Here is an 18,749-nt window from a genome sequence, read left to right on the forward strand (position 1 = left end):
TTACTCCTATTTCCATAGATTTTCTCCACAAAAGCCTAATATTTATCTGCCTTTTCATATTGTGTTTTCTAGAAACACAAATACTTTTTTTAAAATAACATTTTGATGCCTATTTATTTGTTTGTTAAGAAAATTTATATAGCTATCTATTTAAATACGTAACTCTGGGCAGCAAACAATCCCTAAGTAAATAAAAAATAAGTAAATAAGTACAGGCATTTATCATACATAACAGTTCCATAAAATAGACAAATAAATATTGGCTTCCTTCAACAAACTGGCTGGTTCCATAAAAAGCCAAATTTTAACAGCCTTTCAGAAAACCAAGAAGGACTCAGTCATAAGCAATCTTACGCCTTGGTTGACTCCATATTCCAAAAGGTAACAAAGCATTAAACAGAACTACCCTTGATAACTGAAGAATTTCCTAAGTGCAATTTGGAAACCAGTTCATTCATTAAGCACAAGAATTGGGACAATTTAATTGTTTTTCCCCCCATGCAAGTTAGCACTTCCATTCAACTCTATTCTTTGGAGGAATTGATCTACCAATGACAAGGATTGATGGTGTGTATGCTACTTCTATATCAGTTCACATTTGCTGTGATGGAAAAGCTTAAATACATATAGCCTCTACATGGGCTAAGCTAGTGATAAAACTGGGACTAATCCAGGCTCATCATGTCACCCTGAATTTTCCAGATTTTTCTGAGAGCATCAGGGGGGATGGACATGATAAAATGTGATTCTTTTTGAGAATAACATGACAGGGCACAGAATGATTTGTATATTCTTTTATAAACCCAAATGTGGGAAATACTGTCATAAGCACAAGAAATATAATTGAATTTGAAATTTGGCCTTAGATATTCCCATGTAATGTGCTTGGTGTTTATTTTTGTTTAATCATCCTTAGGATATAAGCTTTTATAAAAAAAATGTTTGCAGTATGAATACAAGATTATTTTAAAATGTTATTATTTTAAAATGCTTCTTTATGCAGGAATTCAAATGCTAGCTTATAAATTAAATATGATTCAGAGATTATAAAATCTTTATTTGCTGCTTGATATTTTCCTAATTACATGGCAGAAACATCTTTGCACAAGCGAAAAGGCATAAATCTGAAGCACCAAATAATTTTTATCTATATAAAAATTACCCCAGCCTATGTGGATTAAATAAATGAATGAATGAATGAACAAATGAACGAACAAACAAACAGAACAATATTATAACAAACAAATATTCAGCTTTATTACAGTAGATTATAGTAGTGAAATAACCTCAGGGTTGGAGGAAAATTGAAATAAAATAATTTAAAGTACCTAAACTGCAGTAGTAGAAAGACAGTTAATGTATACAGTAGGCTAGATAAAGCAAGCCAAAAGTGATTCTGATTATTATACTAAAGCTATTGAAACATAGGCTCTGAAAACATTTGAAATAAAAGTAATTGAAACAATATAACAAAAGAAACAATCCTTTCCTTCCACTAAGCGTGTGTTAGAAATGGAAAAAATGGTCATGAAAGGCAGCAATGTACATCAATTGCAGCCATTTTAGAGTGGCTGTTCATTCATGGAAACATTATCTGTGCATTCATGGAAACTTAAAAGTCTAGATGAAATAGAAAAGATATTTAAAGACGACATTATGTTCAAGTAAATCAGAGTGCAATTGCAATCTCTTTGCAACATATGGACCTCAACTTCCAGAATTCCTGAGCCAGCCAGCTAACTTCTGAATTCAGCTATCTAATGCAGGGGTGCCTGCGGGCCGGTTTCATCATACGAAGACCACGCCCACCCCAGCTCTGGCACTGCAAAAAAAAAAAAAAAGCCGCAATACATTGCAACATGTCACGTCATGCGGCGAGTTTGACACTCATGATCTAATGCAAGACCGAGTTTGGTGTGATGGTTAAAAGTCTGGACATAGCAATAGAGACATCATATTCTAATTTTGCTTTAGGTACAAAACTGAGCTGGGTGACTTTGGACCTGTCATTCTGTTCTCGGTTAGGAAGTTGAAATACTCCAGAAAAAGTTCTGAAAAATTGCTTTTGAAAATGTTGCCAGAAAAAACAACTGATAGGAAAAGCTCATTAAAACATATATAATACTCATCTTTAAAACCAGATTAAGAGTGATGTGGGTATTGCTATGGTAAATCCTGTATGGCAAACTGACAAAAAAATATTTACATTCTCAATGGGATGGAATCATTTACATTTGAGTGCGAAGTATACAGATATGTGTGATAAATATAATAATCTACTATAAATTATCTAATTTCTCTCTGAAAATTATTCAGTAAATGAATTATTTATATGATTGCATTAAACATGGAGATATATGCTATAAGCAAGAATTTTTCACTTGCAAAACTGAAGGAGGTTGTAAAATAGGCATGGAAGGGATTAAAAATAAAAGCACCCTCATATATTTTACAATGGAAATAAAATGTGGCTACAGTTCTACATACTGTATGTCCTATGTATCTTTTCTGTTGAAATGGAAAGAGGATGATACAATCTCACCTGTTCTAAACAAAATGCAGCTCTCTAAAACTACAATCTGAGTATCATCCTTGCATCTTAGCTCTCAAGGCAGACAATAGTGTTTCGTCTGCATTTTTAAATGAACCCAGTTATTTTTCAGTTGCTCAAGTTTTGAAGTTTAATGTTTGATTTAAAAATTATACTTAAAACATATCAATAAAGAAAAATTCCTTATAAATACTATGTGTTTGCAAAAAGCTGCAACCAATGTACATTTATAAGAATTATATATCTGTTCATGAATTATATATCTTAGGCGAAAATGCATCTAACAACAATAGTGCATTTCTTTGTTCTTTAAAAACAGATGAATGTAAAAATTGAATGGAAGTGATATATAAAGAAATTTATGAAATCCATATGGCTTGACAACATATTTATTTGATTGTTACACATGGATGAATTTGTCAATTTTATTTTCTCCTAACTTCCATTCTTGCTGTTTTACACTATTTAAAAATAAATGGAACTTTCAAAATTAAAATAAATTTATACACTTAGTTTAGAAAATTTTACAACTATCTGTAAAGCTAATTTTAACACAATTTTAACAATTGAAGTTCATTGTTTAAGCAAGTATTTACAAAATAAAATAAACACAAAAACTAAGATTTTTGAAATGTTTCATATAGTGCTGTTTATCCTTTTTTACATCCATCCAAATGGTGGAAAATTAGTAGTGATCATACACAAAATGATGATGTATCTTTTATCTGAGAATACTTCTCTAAACAAATGACTTATCTCTCAACCTTCAATATTGAAACAGCAGTTTGTATTAACTTGACAGACAACAACAAATGTTGGTGGATTACTGACAACAAAAAGTGTATATTATGCTGAGAAACTATTGCGTGCATTGTAGCTTTCCACAGAAAAAAAATTGGTACAAAAATACAATAAGCAAAGTTATTATAAATATTTTATAATTAATATTTTTGCTAATACTAAAATTAAAAGAACCCAGTCCCATTTAAATGCTTCACATAGAGAAAGCTTTGTTGTGTAAACAACACTGGAGATTATTAAATCTGAAGTAGCTGTACAAATGGATTATAATTCAGTATGATAATCTAGCAATTAGTTCCTCTTCTATCATAAACAATCAGCAGAAGGCAGTTGTGTTTACTATCAATTTATTTCAGAATTGATAAAAGAAGAAAAACTAAATTGGTTTTACTTCAAACTTCTTTCCCAAAGCTTATCTAAACCACCACACACATTTAAATTTAATGAAACTAAATTAGATGTAGAAAGGGCAGCAGCTTTAAGTATACAATTACAACCATTATACAGGTTACAAACTTATAACCAGTTTTTCTTATTGTTCTCATGGGTGCTTAGCTTTAAGTAGTTATGCATAGGATTACATTTAAAAGGAGTGGACTCTCTTGTCTTCCTGCACTGTAAACTTCTTAAAATATTCATGCAAAATGTTAGCTATTTTATATACTTCCAACATCAGTCAAGGGAAAGTATGGAAATTCTATTACAAATTTCAGGAATTGTGTGTTTGTGTGTGTTTGTGTGTAAGAGCTTCCCATTCTAAGGAAGAAAAAGGCATGAGCTTTTTATTTGCTGATGTATTTGGAGATAATAATTGAAAACAAAAATGTGCTTTATTTTATCAATAGGCTATAACAAGTTCAGAATATCTTATGCAATATATTTTACAGCTTATGAATTTCTTTTTTTAAGGCATATTCTTATCACTTTTCATATTTAGTGAAGCATTATTTTTTTTTAAAAAATAACATGGAACATAGGACCAAATAAGCAACCTGCAAAACAACGTTAAGGAAATTCCCATCCCTCCTTTGATGTTTTTACTGGATTTTTTATTGTATTTTTTTTAAAAAAATAAAATGTTTTGTAGAATTGCACTTGAATGATAAAGTGAAAATATTTCAGAAGAATACATGCAGGATTAGAGAGCTAAGATTAATGCAAAATGGTCTAATTTTCTGTTCTGGGAAAGTGACAAAAAAACATAGAAAGTATATTAATAAAGGGCACATGACATTCAAACATAAAATAATAAATACAAAACTATCCACCATTTTGCTCTTCCCTTTCTCAAATTTTTGGTAGCAATCTGTATGATTCCTGATTCAATGTAGTGTATGGATACGTTTACTAGATCTCTAGCAAAAGGAGGATGAAATACAGCAGGCATAAATATTGTCTGGCTTTTTGAGTATCTTGATTATTTTTTTAAGAAGATGGATTATCTTCCCAATGGTAGTCATTCAAACCTTTGTGTATCATAACCTTGTAAATTCTTCTTCTTGCATGAAAAATGCTTCCTTCATTCCATTTTCTTGACTCAAATGCATAGATTTTGTATTATTTATTTCCTGATTCCAGCAAACTGTTTCAATTTAGCCCCTTCGAATCTATGATCTCTCTAGCTGATATGACTCATCCTGCCTTTCCATTGTGAAATTGAAAAATTGCATTATCATTGATTTGATACTATTATTAATATGTATTCTTGAAAATAAAGATTGATTTGAACAATATTACATTTCTTGAGAATGAGCTCCAGCATGAGTCAAAACATTTAGAAGACTAAACCTCTGGCGCCAGTGGTTGACCCAAACTGGATCCTACAACATTATCCTGGGACACGTATATTTGACTTCATTTGTAATATTACAATTGAAAAACCATTTTTTCTAATGCTTTTATATATTCATGTAGGCCTAAGTAATTCTTTTTTGGCAATTTTTGTTGTAATTGTTTGACACAGATGCCAGGAAAATTAAACAGCTATTGTGTCCAATTTGTCCACTTTCCAATTATGGATGTCTCTCTTTGCTTGTTCAGATATCTTGTATCCCTAGTTTTGGCAGAATCAAAAGTATGCCCTCAGCAAAACATGTGCCAACTTATTAAAAAAATAATAATCAAAATATACATTCTTATTTTATATTAAGTGGAATTGATTATTTACATAGATGGAGACTTCAACCTCATTCATATTCCCAGTTAAATGTTCTTAAAATTCTCAATAAATTTAATGAGTGTTAATATATTTTAGCATTTTTATGCTTAGAGAGATATTCTTAGAGTGACTTTTGTTAATGTGCTGCAATGGCTCCAATTCTAAAACTGAAGAGAAGATAACCAGAAGGATAATTATCTTAAATAATTTATTTTAAGAAATTAAATACTGTCCTATTGTTTTTATTTCCGTGGGTATTACTTCATAAACTTAAGAATTGTTTAGATAAAAGAAACTTCAGGTCCTTACCAACGGTCCATTATCATTTTCTAAAGCTTGTGAACTATTTGTTCCATTCCTTTGCTGCTATTTCAAAATGCATTTTCAAATAAACTGCTACTTTTTACATCTTACATTGTATAGCAAAAGGGGTTGGCTGAATAAGAGGCATTCCATGTTTAATCAAAATGTAGCATCTTTCTAAGTTTGCCCAGCAAATGACTTTTAGATCATGATAGCTAATGAGTTTAATGAACATCATATGATAAACATTCATTCATTATATGATAAATATAAATATGTTCATTCTAATAAAGTATATACAATCCATCCGCATGAATAAATGCATGGACATGCAGCAATATGCTGGGGGAAAACTAAAATAATGAAATGTCAAAGACAATGAAATCCAAATATAGCCATGACTTTTTGCCTGCTACTATTTTTGGTCTCCTAGGCTCTAAGATCACCGCAGATGGCAACCACAGCCATGAAATTAAAAGACACTGGCTCCTGGGGAGGAAAGCTATGACAAATCTAGACAGCATACTAAAAAGCAGAGACATCACCTTGCCAACAAAAGTGCATATAATCAAGGCCATGTTTTTCCCGGTTGCAATGTATGGCTGTGAAAGTTAGACCATAAGAAAGACTGAGCACCAAAGAATTGAGGCCTTTAAACTATGGTGCTGGAGAAGACTCCTGCAAGTTCCTTGGACTGCAAGGCATTCAAACCAGTCAGTCCTAGAGGAGATCAACCCTGACTGGTCTTTAGAAGGACAGATCCTGAAGTTGAATCTCAAATACTTTGGCCACCTAATGAGAAGGAAGGACTCACTGGAGAAGAGCCTAATGCTGGGAAAGATTGAGGGCAATAGAAGAATGAGATGACAGAGAATGAGGTGGCTGGATGGAGTCACTGAAGCAGTAGCCATGAGCTTAAATGAACTCCAGAAGATAATTTTATAATTTATAATTTAGTTACATTTATATACCGCCCTATTCCCTGAGGACTCAGGGCGGTTTACAGGAAATTAAAAAATCCACCATACAAAAGTTAAAAAAAACCAAATTAAAAAATATTAAATTGACCCTGTATACTTAAAACCCCAATTAAAAATTTCTCCTCAGCCTGGGCCCGAGAGCTCAAAGAGCCAGGTCTTCAGGCCCCGGCGGAATGATCGGAGGTCGGGGGCAGTCCTCAGCTCCACCGGCAGCTGGTTCCAGAGGGCAGGCGCTCCCACTGAGAAGGCCCTATCCCTGGGTGTCACCCGCCGGCAATCTCTCACCGGCGGCACCCTGAGCAGACCCTCCCTGTGGGAGCGCACTGGGCGAAGGGCGTTTGATGCCGGCAGCAGGTGTTCCCTCAACTAGCCCGGACCCAGGCCATGTAGGGCTTTATAGGTAATAACCAGCACCTTGAATTTCACCCGGAGGGCAACCGGAAGCCAATGCAGCTCGCGGAGTAGAGGTGTTACATGGGAGTATCGGGAGACCCCCATTACAACTCGCACGGCCGCATTCTGCACCAGTTGAAGCCTCCGAGTGGTCTTCAAGGGCAGCCCCATGTAGAGAGCGTTACAGTAGTCCAGACGGGAGGTCACAAGCGCATGAGTAACTGTGCGTAGGGCGTCTCGGTCCAGATAGGGCCGCAACTGGCGCACCAGGCGAACCTGTGCAAAAGCCCCCCTGGTCACGGCTCCTATGTGGTCTTCAAAATTGAGCCGTGAGTCCAGGAGGACGCCCAGGTTGCGAGCCCTATCAACGGGGGGTAACACCTCACCCCCCATCGTTAGAGGTGGAATAAGTTGGTTAACCCGAGATGCCGATATGCACAGCCACTCAGTCTTGGCGGGATTGAGACGAAGCCTGTTTCTCCCCATCCAGACCTGAACCGCCTCCAGGCACCGGGACATCACGGAGAGGGCATCGCTGGGTTGGTTCGGGGTGGAAAGAAAAAGTTGGGTATCATCAGCGTACTGGTGATACCCCACCCCGAAACCACGAATGATCTCGCCCAGCGGCTTCATATAGATGTTGAACAGGAGAGGCGAGAGGACCGACCCCTGAGGAACTCAAATGAGAGACCTCGGGGCGGATCTCTGCCCTCCTGTCAACACCGACTGCGAGCGGCCCTGGAGGTAGGAGGAGAACCACCGTAGAACGGTGCCTCCCACTCCCAACCCCCTGAGACGCCGCAGCAGGATACCATGGTCGATGGTATCGAAAGCCGCTGAGAGATCTAATAGGACCAGGACAGAGGAGCAACCCCTGTCCCTAGCCCTCCAGAGATCATTCACCAGCGCGACCAATGCCGTCTCCGTGCTGTGTCCGGGCCTGAAGCCCAATTGGTACGGGTCCAGATAATCAGTTTCCTCCAGGAACAGAGGGAGCTGATGCGCCACCACACTCTCAACAACCTTCGCCAGAAAGCGAAGGTTGGAGACTGGACGATAGTTGTTTAAAACAGCCGGGTCCAAAGCAGGCTTCTTGAGAAGGGGCCTCACCACCGCCTCCTTCAAGGCGGCAGGGAAGACACCCTCCTTCAAAGAAGCAGTTATTACTGCATGGAACCAGCCTCGTGTTCCCTCCCGAGCCGCATAAGCTAGCCAGGAGGGGCACGGATCCAACAAACAGGTGGTGGTGCTCAGTCTCCCCATGATCCTGTCCACATCATCAGGGGAAACAGGGTCGAACTCAGTCCAGATAACATGCTCAAGACCGCCTGATTCCTCCACGTCAGACTCTGCCCAGTCAGAGTCCAGACCGGTCCGGATCCGAGCGATTTTGTCCGCCAGATGATGACTAAACTCCTCGGCTCGTCCCTGCAAGGGATCCTCTCTCACCTCCTGGTTAAGGAGGGAGCGAGTCACCCTAAACAGGGCGGCCGGGCGATTATCTGCGGACGCGATAAGGGCGGCAAAGTAGTTAGACTTCGCCGTCCTTATCGCCGCAAGATAAGACCTTATAAAGGTTCTTAACTGCAATCGGTCGGATTCGGATCGGCTGGATCTCCAACCGCTCTCTAGACCTCGTCTCCGACGCTTCATCTCCCGGAGCTCCACAGAGAACCATGGGGCCCAACGGGATCTGCGCCGGGTCAGAGGTCGCATGGGTACAACGCAGTCAAGTGCCCTGGTGGCAGCCGTTTCCCAGGCCTCCACCAGAGCATCGACTGGGCTGTGGGTAAGGGTGATAGGTATAGGCCCAAGCGCCCTCTGGAACCGATGCTAGATGCTAGAGCAGGGCTTTTCAACCAGTGGTACGGGTACCAACTGTGGTACATTGGCACCTAGCAGGTGGTATGCAACCATCCTAGAAAAGTAGCGGGGAAGGGGAATGAGCTGAACAGGTGTCAGCACTGCAGAAGCCTGAGCGAGAGATGGCTGGAGTTGCAGGGCTGTCAGGGCTCAGCGAAAGCGCCAGAATCAGTGCTTCTTCGGGGCTGTCAGGGCTCAGTGGAAGTGCCAGGATCAACGCCAGGTTCCAGCTGGAGCTCAGCACTGATCCTGGTGCTTCTGAACCTAGAAGAAGCACTGATCAGATGGAACGTTGCAGCATCTCCAGGGTCTTGTGATTTACATTCAGATGCTTGGCAACTGATTCATATTTATGACGGTCACAGTGTCCCAGAGTCATGTGAAGTGACCAAAACCTGTTGCAACTACCCAGCAGAGGGGGGGGAAATAAAAACCAAACACCTCCCACCCCAGCCCCGCTCCCAATCCTCAACAGAAATGCTCAACAACAATGAAAACCTCGAACAGGAGGAAGAGCGCTGCCGGGAAGGCAGGTGTCTTGCTCACCTGTGGCTTGAGGGGCACTTTTTTCAGTGCCATCGTAACTTCGAACAGTCACTAAGCTAACTGTTGTAAGTCAAGGACTACTTGTGCTTCATCACTTTTTTCCTTTTTTTTTGATCAAGTTTTTGACACATTGCTAGGCAACTGGTGGTACTCGGATGTTGCTATATCCTAAAAGTGGTACAATGGGTGAAAAAGCTGAAAAGCCCTGTGGTAGAAGACAGGAAGGCCTGGAGGAACATTGTCCATGGGGGCGCGATGGGTCGGACACGACTTCACAACTAACAACAACAAAATTCTTGGTCTCTTTTTCTACACTTGGAAATCTTTCTGAACTCAAGCAGCTACAAGGCAAATTTTGGTAACTATTTTATTAGTAATTCAGATAACCTTTCTGTTTACATTAGTTAAGGAAAAAAATCACATTAATCAGTGAGGTGCACCACCAATTAAGTGAAATTCAGGAATGTACTAAAAAAAAATCTGTATTCAAGTTTTGTTCAATAAACCTATGTAATTGTATTGTGTACTTGCTACCTTTTGTAGTAATTATGCCCACTGGGGCAAAGATCCTGAGAGACGATGAAGTAAGATCTCTTATTTTTCTCTTCACCTTTCAGACATGGAAATGTCTTTGTTCAATTAGTTCTTATATTTCATTTCCTTCTTTTTCTAAACAGAAGTTATTTCAATTAATGGGAATGTTTGTTGCTAATCAGCATCTGTCTACCATGAAACAGTCTATACAATGTTTTAATATGTAGCTTAAATTTAGGACTGTTTATTTAAGGTAAACAGAAGCCAAGATGTATACTGTTTATGAAGTTGCAACTTGCATGTTCACTTCTGGCAGTCAAAAAGACATTAAAACTTTCCCTTTTTAAGTAGGTATGTAATATCTAAGTGTACCAAAGGATGAGGATATCTTTCCTGCCTATAACTTGGTAGTTGCAAAATTTCTTCTCTTTTTAAAAACTGCAACCTTCTGTTTACTAGTGTATTAATTACCCAATAAAACATTGTATTTCTTTTATAGGCTACTGAATAAAATATATTAAAATTAGAGATAACTGTGAATCTTTTTCATCAAAATGTTTTCCTGGACTTTGGGAGTCTGGAGACATATTAGCAGTCTTCAGTCAATTCTTTTTTAGTTTTCATCCTCTGACTATTGTCATTTTCCTCTTTTTAATCTAATGTACTGATACACTTAAAGGATTGTGTACATCAATAAAGAAGAAAACACAGTACAATAATAGAATGAAAAACAGAACATAATTAAGTTATAATCAAACGAAAACAGATTCATGAGAACCATCAATTAAGCCACTACAAAGCTCTGAAGGTGAGTAGAACAGCCTCTGATTGCAATCAGGATTTAGCTGCTTCCACATGTCTTGCATTACCTTCTGGATTACCTAAAAGTTGATCACTTCTCCCCTGATGCTCTGTTACTTAGAGAGATTTCCATGACGATGAAAATGAGATCATGGAAATATAAGAACTAATTGAACAAAGACATTTCCATGTCTGAAAGGTGAAGAGAAAAATAAGAGATCTTACTTCATCGTCTCTCAGGATCTTTGCCCCAGTGGGCATAATTACTACAGAAGGTAGCAAGTACACAATACAATTACATAGGTTTATTGAACAAAACTTGAACACAGATTTTTTTTTAGTACATTCCTGAATTTCACTTAATTGGTGGTGCACCTCACTGATTAATGTGATTTTTTTCCTTAACTAATGTAAACAGAAAGGTTATCTGAATTACTAATAAAATAGTTACCAGAATTTGCCTTGTAGCTGCTTGAGTTCAGAAAGATTTCCAAGTGTAGAAAAAGAGGCCAAGAATTTTGTTGTTGTTAGTTGTGAAGTACCAGATAGAAATATGAGATCATGGAAAAGAGCATGATTTGTTTCTCCTGCACAGGGAGAGACAGCTTGAAATGCTTAATTTCATATTTCTATCTGGTATATATAGGTAATCCTCGACTTACAACAGTTCATTTAGTGACTGTTCAAAGTTACAATGGCACTGGAAAAAGTAACTTGAGATTGTTTTTCACATTTGCAACCATTGCAGCATCCTGATGGTCAGGTGACCAAAAGTCAGATGCTTGGCACTCTCTGGCATTCTCCTTGCTGCTAGAAGGGAATGTTACACATTGCACAGATACAATTAAAATGAATTGGTTTATACCTTCATTTTAATACTAAAAGCTTCTGTGCCTCAGTTGACTTAACATCATAATGAATAAACCTGGATGGGTGAGAATGAAAAGAATTATTTTAGGGAGTAACAATACATGGGTTTAAATTAATGAGAAGCATGAAAGAATGCTCAGTAGAATGAGGGAGGGAAAATGTATGTAAAAATGACTATATATATATTTGAAAGGATGTGAATAGTGCTGTTATGGAATGGTACATAAGTCTAAGTGCTATTGCTATTGCTTTGCAGATGTTTTATTACCCAATGGAGTGCTATCATCAATGCTAGAAGAGAGTGGGGTTTGCTCTCTAATTATATATAAATAAGCTTATCTGTCAGCATTGGTGGGAGAGTTATTTTTTTTCTTGGTAGTTCCTTGATTGGGCTGTTGTTTACACTTTGATTGTTTGTCTGAGCTAGTAGTTCCTTGACTTGAGTATTGATTACTAGTTGATTGTTGATCTGATATTAATCCTGGTGTTAATATTTGATTAGCTAGTTGTTGATTGCTGGGTGTTTTGGTCTTTTTAAAGGGTTTTTTTATTGTCTCTTTTGAAATATTGTTTATCTCTATGTACCTTTTGATGATTGATTTGTCTGAGTGCCAGGCTCTAGCATTTTTTGTCTTTCATCAGAATGCCCATTGTGTTAGATGATTCCAGAGATGATAAGGTTATGAGTTAGTACTGCCAGGGTATTATTACTTATGATACTAGGCAAAGTATCCTGTGCAGCCAATCCTAAAAATCATTAGTCTAGGAGGAGATGAAAAGCATGATGTTTTAGAAGGGTGCTATTTTATCCATCCAATAGGACAGGTCAGAACTATACAATTTTTGGGACAAACAGCCCTTTTACCTTTCAAAGAATCTGTCTCAGCTTGTTTCTTCTCATCCAGCCTTTTATTTATAGCTTTCAAGTCAATACTTCTATCACATTCTCAGTCCAGTGTGAACAAGTATAATGAGATGCCATCTGCATCTTGATGATACGTGGCCTATAGGTTTTAATGGCTTGAAATAGCCAGCACTGAAGTGAGTTAAAGGGGAAAAAAAAGTAGCACAATTCTGGATTGAAGGACAGTTGCGCTTTCACAAAGCCTGGTGAGATGACCTGGCTGCTATCATGACAGCAATCGCATTGCTGCAATCTGGTATAGAGGCACTGGGTAGGAGGGGATACTTCCTATTGCTATGGGACATGCTAAGTCTAACCTATTAGAGCAAGGGGAGAGTAGAGTGAAAAACATTTCACAGTGAACAGAATGTGATGGGGTATGTGAGAACGAACTGGGAGATACGAGGAAGATCTACAGCCTAGGGCAGTGATGGCGAACCTTTTAGAGACCAAGTGCTCAAACTGCAACCCAAAACCCACTTATGTATTGTTGGGTGCCGGGTGGGCATGGCCCATTGGGTGGGCATGGCCCATTGGGTGGGCATGGCCCATTGGGTGGGCATGGCCCATTGGGTGGGCATGGCCCATTGGGTGGGTGTGGCTGCGGTGGTAACGGCAGACTGGGACTAAAAAGTTCAATCAATCAATTCCAACTTTGCAAGATCCATTTTTCCCGCAAGAAGTTGAAATTGATTGATCGATTGAAACTTTTTTTTTTGCACATGGCAGCAGAGGCCTAAAGCAAAAAGGTTTTATAAAACCCAGCTGAAGGCCTAGGACTGGGGCAATGGCACGCATGCCCACAAAGAGGGCTCTGCATGCCACTTGTGGCACGCATGTCATAGGTTCACCACTCCAGGCCTAGGGCAATGGGCAGATAACACATAGGGGGAAATGATGGGAAGTGCTTGAGTAAGAGTCTTCCTTACTTTTCGAGAGACGAAAAAGGGAGAAATATTTTCGGTCTTGCAAAATACTGTTTATTGTAACCTAATATACAGTAGATTAAATATTATAGTGTAATAAAGTGCTGATTGTCAAGCACCATGCAAATCAGGAGATTCAGGCAGTTCAAAAGAGTGCAGAGATTTATTGCAAGCTTAAGTTCTCTAAAAGAATCTGAGCTACTAATGGTCAAAGCAAATTGGCCGTAGATAAAAGTCAAAGGAATTCAAGGTGATGATTGATGATGCATTTGACCCCTCCCTCGGGCTCAGCCTGGTCATGTCCTACACTAATACTCCTGGTTATGCTTCCTAGCTGGATTACCTTGAAGAGCTAATTATACCAAGCTGTCTTGCCTATGAATTATTTCTTAATGGAAAAAGACATACAACTACCTAAATACCCTTATTTAAAGGCATTTATTTAAAATAATTTGCTTTAAGAACCAATCTCACTTTTCTCTCCACTCTATCTTTTGGAGATAATGTCTATAAAACATCCAGATAGAAAAACAAAACCAAGCAAAACATGGGTCTAACCACAGTTTATTAGGAACTGATTTTTTGCAATTTAGTTGTTTGAAACATTTTATGAAAAGTGGAAGAGTTAAAACAGTATATGCTTTTCTGTTATAATTTCTAATACGAAAAGTATATTTTGCTTATTAATTTATTTTTTCAATATTCTTTTTAAAATGATGCCTAAGCAAATGATTAAATACTGAATAAAATAAATGTAATAACTAAAACATGAAATGAGTTGGAATACACACACACACACATATACACACACATGCACACACACACACAAATAAACTACATGGTTCCTACTTAATCAAATTGTGTTGAAGCTTAATATATAGCAAACAATGCAAAACCAGTAGAAAAAATAGTACTGATTTAGCAGAAGTGTTACTTTGCAGGATTAAGTAAATCTTTTTCAAAAATTTTGTATTAATAATTTCTAAGTGCACTTAAGGGGAGAACGAGCCTCAACCCATTCAGTGTTATGATACTTGGAAGCACTCAGGGAGCACCATAAAACTCAATTACTCATCCATCTATTATAATTTTGCATGAAAACTCAAAAAGAGCTAGATATAACAACAAAAATATGATATAACAAAAATATAATTTTCAGCATATTTTAATTTAACAGGCATCAGTTGCCAACCCTTTTAATACATAATCCTGTTACCTGCTGGCAATACATTTCACATTATCCACAGTAATTACTGGCGGGATATCGCTCTGCTTATATTGCTAGAAACAGACTTGCACAAAAACCAAATTCTACCTTCTCTCTAATTCTGGAGCTGTTATAAGAGCTCTAAAATGCAACTATTACAAGTAGTATTGAATGTTATCATGCTTGTAATGTATTGCCCAATAATATAGGATGCTACAATTTATAGGAGTAAACCTAGTGTTAATCAGACTAAGATGAAAGAGGGAGCAAAATACATATCATTTTTTGTTGCATTAAATCATGCTTATATCAGGAGGTTTACTTATGCCATGCTGTTCCTATAATTACATTAGCAGGAAGATATGCAGAAATATTCTGATGCTGACAGCTGGTACTTATGCTAAAAACGCAGCTCCATCATTCAGATAAAATCAAAATCTACCTAGCTAATGAATCAAAGCTGTGTTAACATGAGGTATCTGAGGGTCGGAAAGCCTTCATTTTTTTAAAAAAAAGAACATTGAGTACTAATATAAAAACCAAGTCCTAATGTAAGGGACTGCCTCAGAAGTCAGACAAAAAACATACTGACTATATGGAGCTGGTTCTTCATTCTTGGAATGTATAACCTACATAAATAACAAATATCCTTGAGTTTTACAGTTCACTGACATTTTCCATGTTGTTGGGATGGGTGAGTTGAAATCCAAAGTTTGGTAGGCCAAAAAATATCCTTTGAGCAGATCAAAATTAACCTTACCCAAACTTCATAATTAATCCAGATAGTTAAGCAAAGTTCTAGTCTCAGGCAAACCATTTATAATCGTATTTCAGAAATGAGGAATTTTCAGGTTCAGACAGAGCAGTGGGACCAAAGTTAATCATTGTTCAGGAACCTTTTTTTCTTCAGTTTTTTTTTCTTTCAAAAAAAGAATATTGTCATGCACATACACATATGATGCATTAGCACATGCAGTCATAAACTTAAATGTTGCAATTAAAATCGTACATTACTTTGTGATTACAATGTATAGTATCTAATATAAAATAAAATAGATATGATGTGCGTTTGCACATGCCCTGATACGTTATATTTTATGCTGCATAACAATGAGTTATGCCATGTGGTTCAGGGCTTACCCCACAATGTATTTACCTGCAGCCCAATTTGAGACATATAATGCTAAATAATAAAAAAAATTCAACAATTCACCAGAACATTTATTGATTTGACATAAAAAGTATTTATGTGCAGCTTGACATGGTAACCAACCATAGTCATTTTTTACCATTTAAGTTGCAATATTTCTGTCAAGAAGAATTCCCCCTGAGTGGAGGAACACTATGTACTCTACCATTAAAAATGATTTATCACGTATTTGTTAAAGAAAATTTAAACCATCTATTAGGGTAAATTAATGTCCCTAAGGTTGGTTAAAAATAACATTCAATTTTTTTTTCACATTTTCATCAGAAAATAAATAAGAGCGATCATCAAAAGTAAAACAGGGAAAAATAAATAAGTATCACACACAGAACATCTCACACTCTGCTAGAAAGAAATTTCTTGAGGATGGGGACTCCAGCACAAGTCCAAAAGCTTGGAAGACTCAACCTCCAGTCCTGGTGACCGACCCAGATTGGATCCTAGAACATTATCCTGGGACACGTAGATTCATCTTCATTCAAAAGAAAAAAAATATATACTGTATCACTAGAAAGAGTACAGAGAAGAGCAACAAAGATGATTGGGGGACTGGAGGCTAAAACATATAGGGAACGGTTGCTGGAATTGGGTATGTGTAGTTTAACGAAGAGAAGGGTGAGGGGTGACATGATAGCAGTGTTCCAATATCTCAGGGGCTGCCACAAAGAAGAGGGAGTCAAGCTATTCTCCAAAGCACCTGAAAGCAGGACAAGAAGCAACGGATGGAAACTAGTCAAGGAGAGAAGCAACCTAGAACTAAGGAGAAACTTCCTGACAGTTAGAACAATTAACCAGTGGAACAACCTGCCTCCAGAGGTGGTGAATGGTCCAACACTGGAGGTTTTTAAGAAGAGACTGGACAGCCATTTGCCTGAAATGGCATAAGGTTTGCTGCCTGAGTAGGGGGTTGGACTAGATGAGCTCCAAGATCCCTTCCAACTTATTATTATTATAAGTACTTTTAAAAATTTCACTCTTTCAACTATCTCATTTTGTGCTTTGCATCTTTAACTTTCTAAAACTCTGTTAAAAACTTAATGGGAAAAAAGTTAAAAAGTTGTCCAAAAAGAAGGAAATAGCCTCAGGACATAATGGAAATAAGTACAAATTGATTTACTTCTTTCAATTTTGTGAAGTAGGAGAGAAACACTAATCTGGTTTCTTTAGGCTCTTGTAACCTTTTTTATGCTTGACACTGCAATTTGTTTTTCCTCCTAAGTACAGGTGCCTTTAAATAATGCTATATTGCATTACAGTATTGCTCCAACAAGCATTCTGAGAAAAAAATTGTGATCTATGGAATGCTTCAAAATTTTATTCCACACATAGCCAATTTATATTCCAACTCTACTGAATGATTGCTAATATTTATGAGGCCAAAATATTATTAGTAGAAGCAGAAGTTGTCATCCAGAATTAAAGAAAATAAGAAAGGGAAGGGGTAGGAAGAAAGTTTTTTCAGGGCTATTAACATTTTCTCAACTGATTTGTGCAGATTAGGTAATAAAGCATTAATCCAACTCAGTCACCTGGCTTACTTTCCCTCTTTTTAAAATCTATGATCCTTTTGTTCATTTTGACTCCATATTTTAATCCGCCCCCATTTTTCTGAGATTGGACTTGTATTTGCAATAGCAATAGCACTTAAATGTATATAAGGCTACATAGTGTTTTACAGACCTTTCTAAGCGGTTTACAGAGCCAGCATATTGACCCCAACAATCTGGGCCCTCTTTTTATCAACCTGGAAAGGATGGAAGGCTGAGTCAACCTTGAGCATGTGAGAATATCACACACACACACACACACACACACACACACACAGAGAGAGAGAGAGAGAGAGAGAGAGAGAGAGAGAGAGAGAGAGAGAGAGAGAGAGAGGAGAGAGAGAGAGAGAGTACTATCAATACTTTTACCTTTGTGCACTGATTCTGTATTAAAAATTGGAAGAATAATCTCAGTTAGTCATTGATAGAAGTAAATGAAACGTCTCCAAAATTTAAAATTGTAAGAGGAATTAGCTGTAGAGGAAGTAGCTGCAAGAGAAAATAGCTGGTTGTTCGGAAAGTATTTACCTACAGTGGATGCTTAAGGATGAGCAGTCAGTGATCACAGCGCAGGTGGCTAGATTCTGCACAGTAGCTCTGGGGATTTGCCAGAAACATGAATAAATATTTTAGATCTTTTTAATAATCATTTATAATTAATTTTATCACATGTTTTATTCAGTATTAGACCATACTCAATGTATTTTTATTGTCAGGTCAGTATGACTCAGTCTCTCTGAAGGTAGATAGGTTTTGTTATACTGTCTGTAAAACTAGGCAGACTTTGGACACTCATTGATTACATCATTAGTTGTAATATATTGCTGTGCCTTCTTGTGTTCAGTTCTGTTTAGTTATGTTTTATTGGAATGTTTAATTTTCTCTGTTGGCCTATGGCTGTAATAATAAACTGATTGATTGACTGAATAACAAGCAAACTAACTGAATGGGGAAAAACAGGAAAGAACCTATTGTTCTAAGAAATAAAATAACCAGGAACTCAAAAACAAGACAATAGAGCATGCTCAATATCTTATTAAATATTATTAGACACACCTTACATACATTATCTGCTAATTATAATGTACATGCAATGTATGATTTAGTATGTTCAGGGAGGGTAGTAGGAAATATGTAGAAGGTGATCGTACAGAATGT

At 37.3% G+C, this 18,749-nt stretch overlaps 1 protein-coding gene and 1 long non-coding RNA gene across 2 annotated transcripts in view; both read right to left on the minus strand.

Moving 5' to 3' along the window:
- The window catches only part of FSTL5 (follistatin like 5), a 387,142-nt gene that overhangs the window by 227,698 nt on the left and 140,695 nt on the right, over positions 1–18,749 (minus strand). The window lies entirely within an intron of this gene.
- Positions 16,138–18,140, minus strand: LOC308670885. Its single transcript, XR_014027108.1, has 3 exons — positions 18,120–18,140; positions 17,725–17,788; positions 16,138–16,516 (listed from the first exon to the last, which is right to left on the minus strand). It is a non-coding gene; the product is annotated as an uncharacterized lncRNA (long non-coding RNA).

Source organism: Vipera berus (genome assembly GCF_964194415.1).
Source record: "Vipera berus genome assembly, chromosome: 7".
Taxonomy (NCBI): domain Eukaryota; kingdom Metazoa; phylum Chordata; class Lepidosauria; order Squamata; family Viperidae; genus Vipera; species Vipera berus.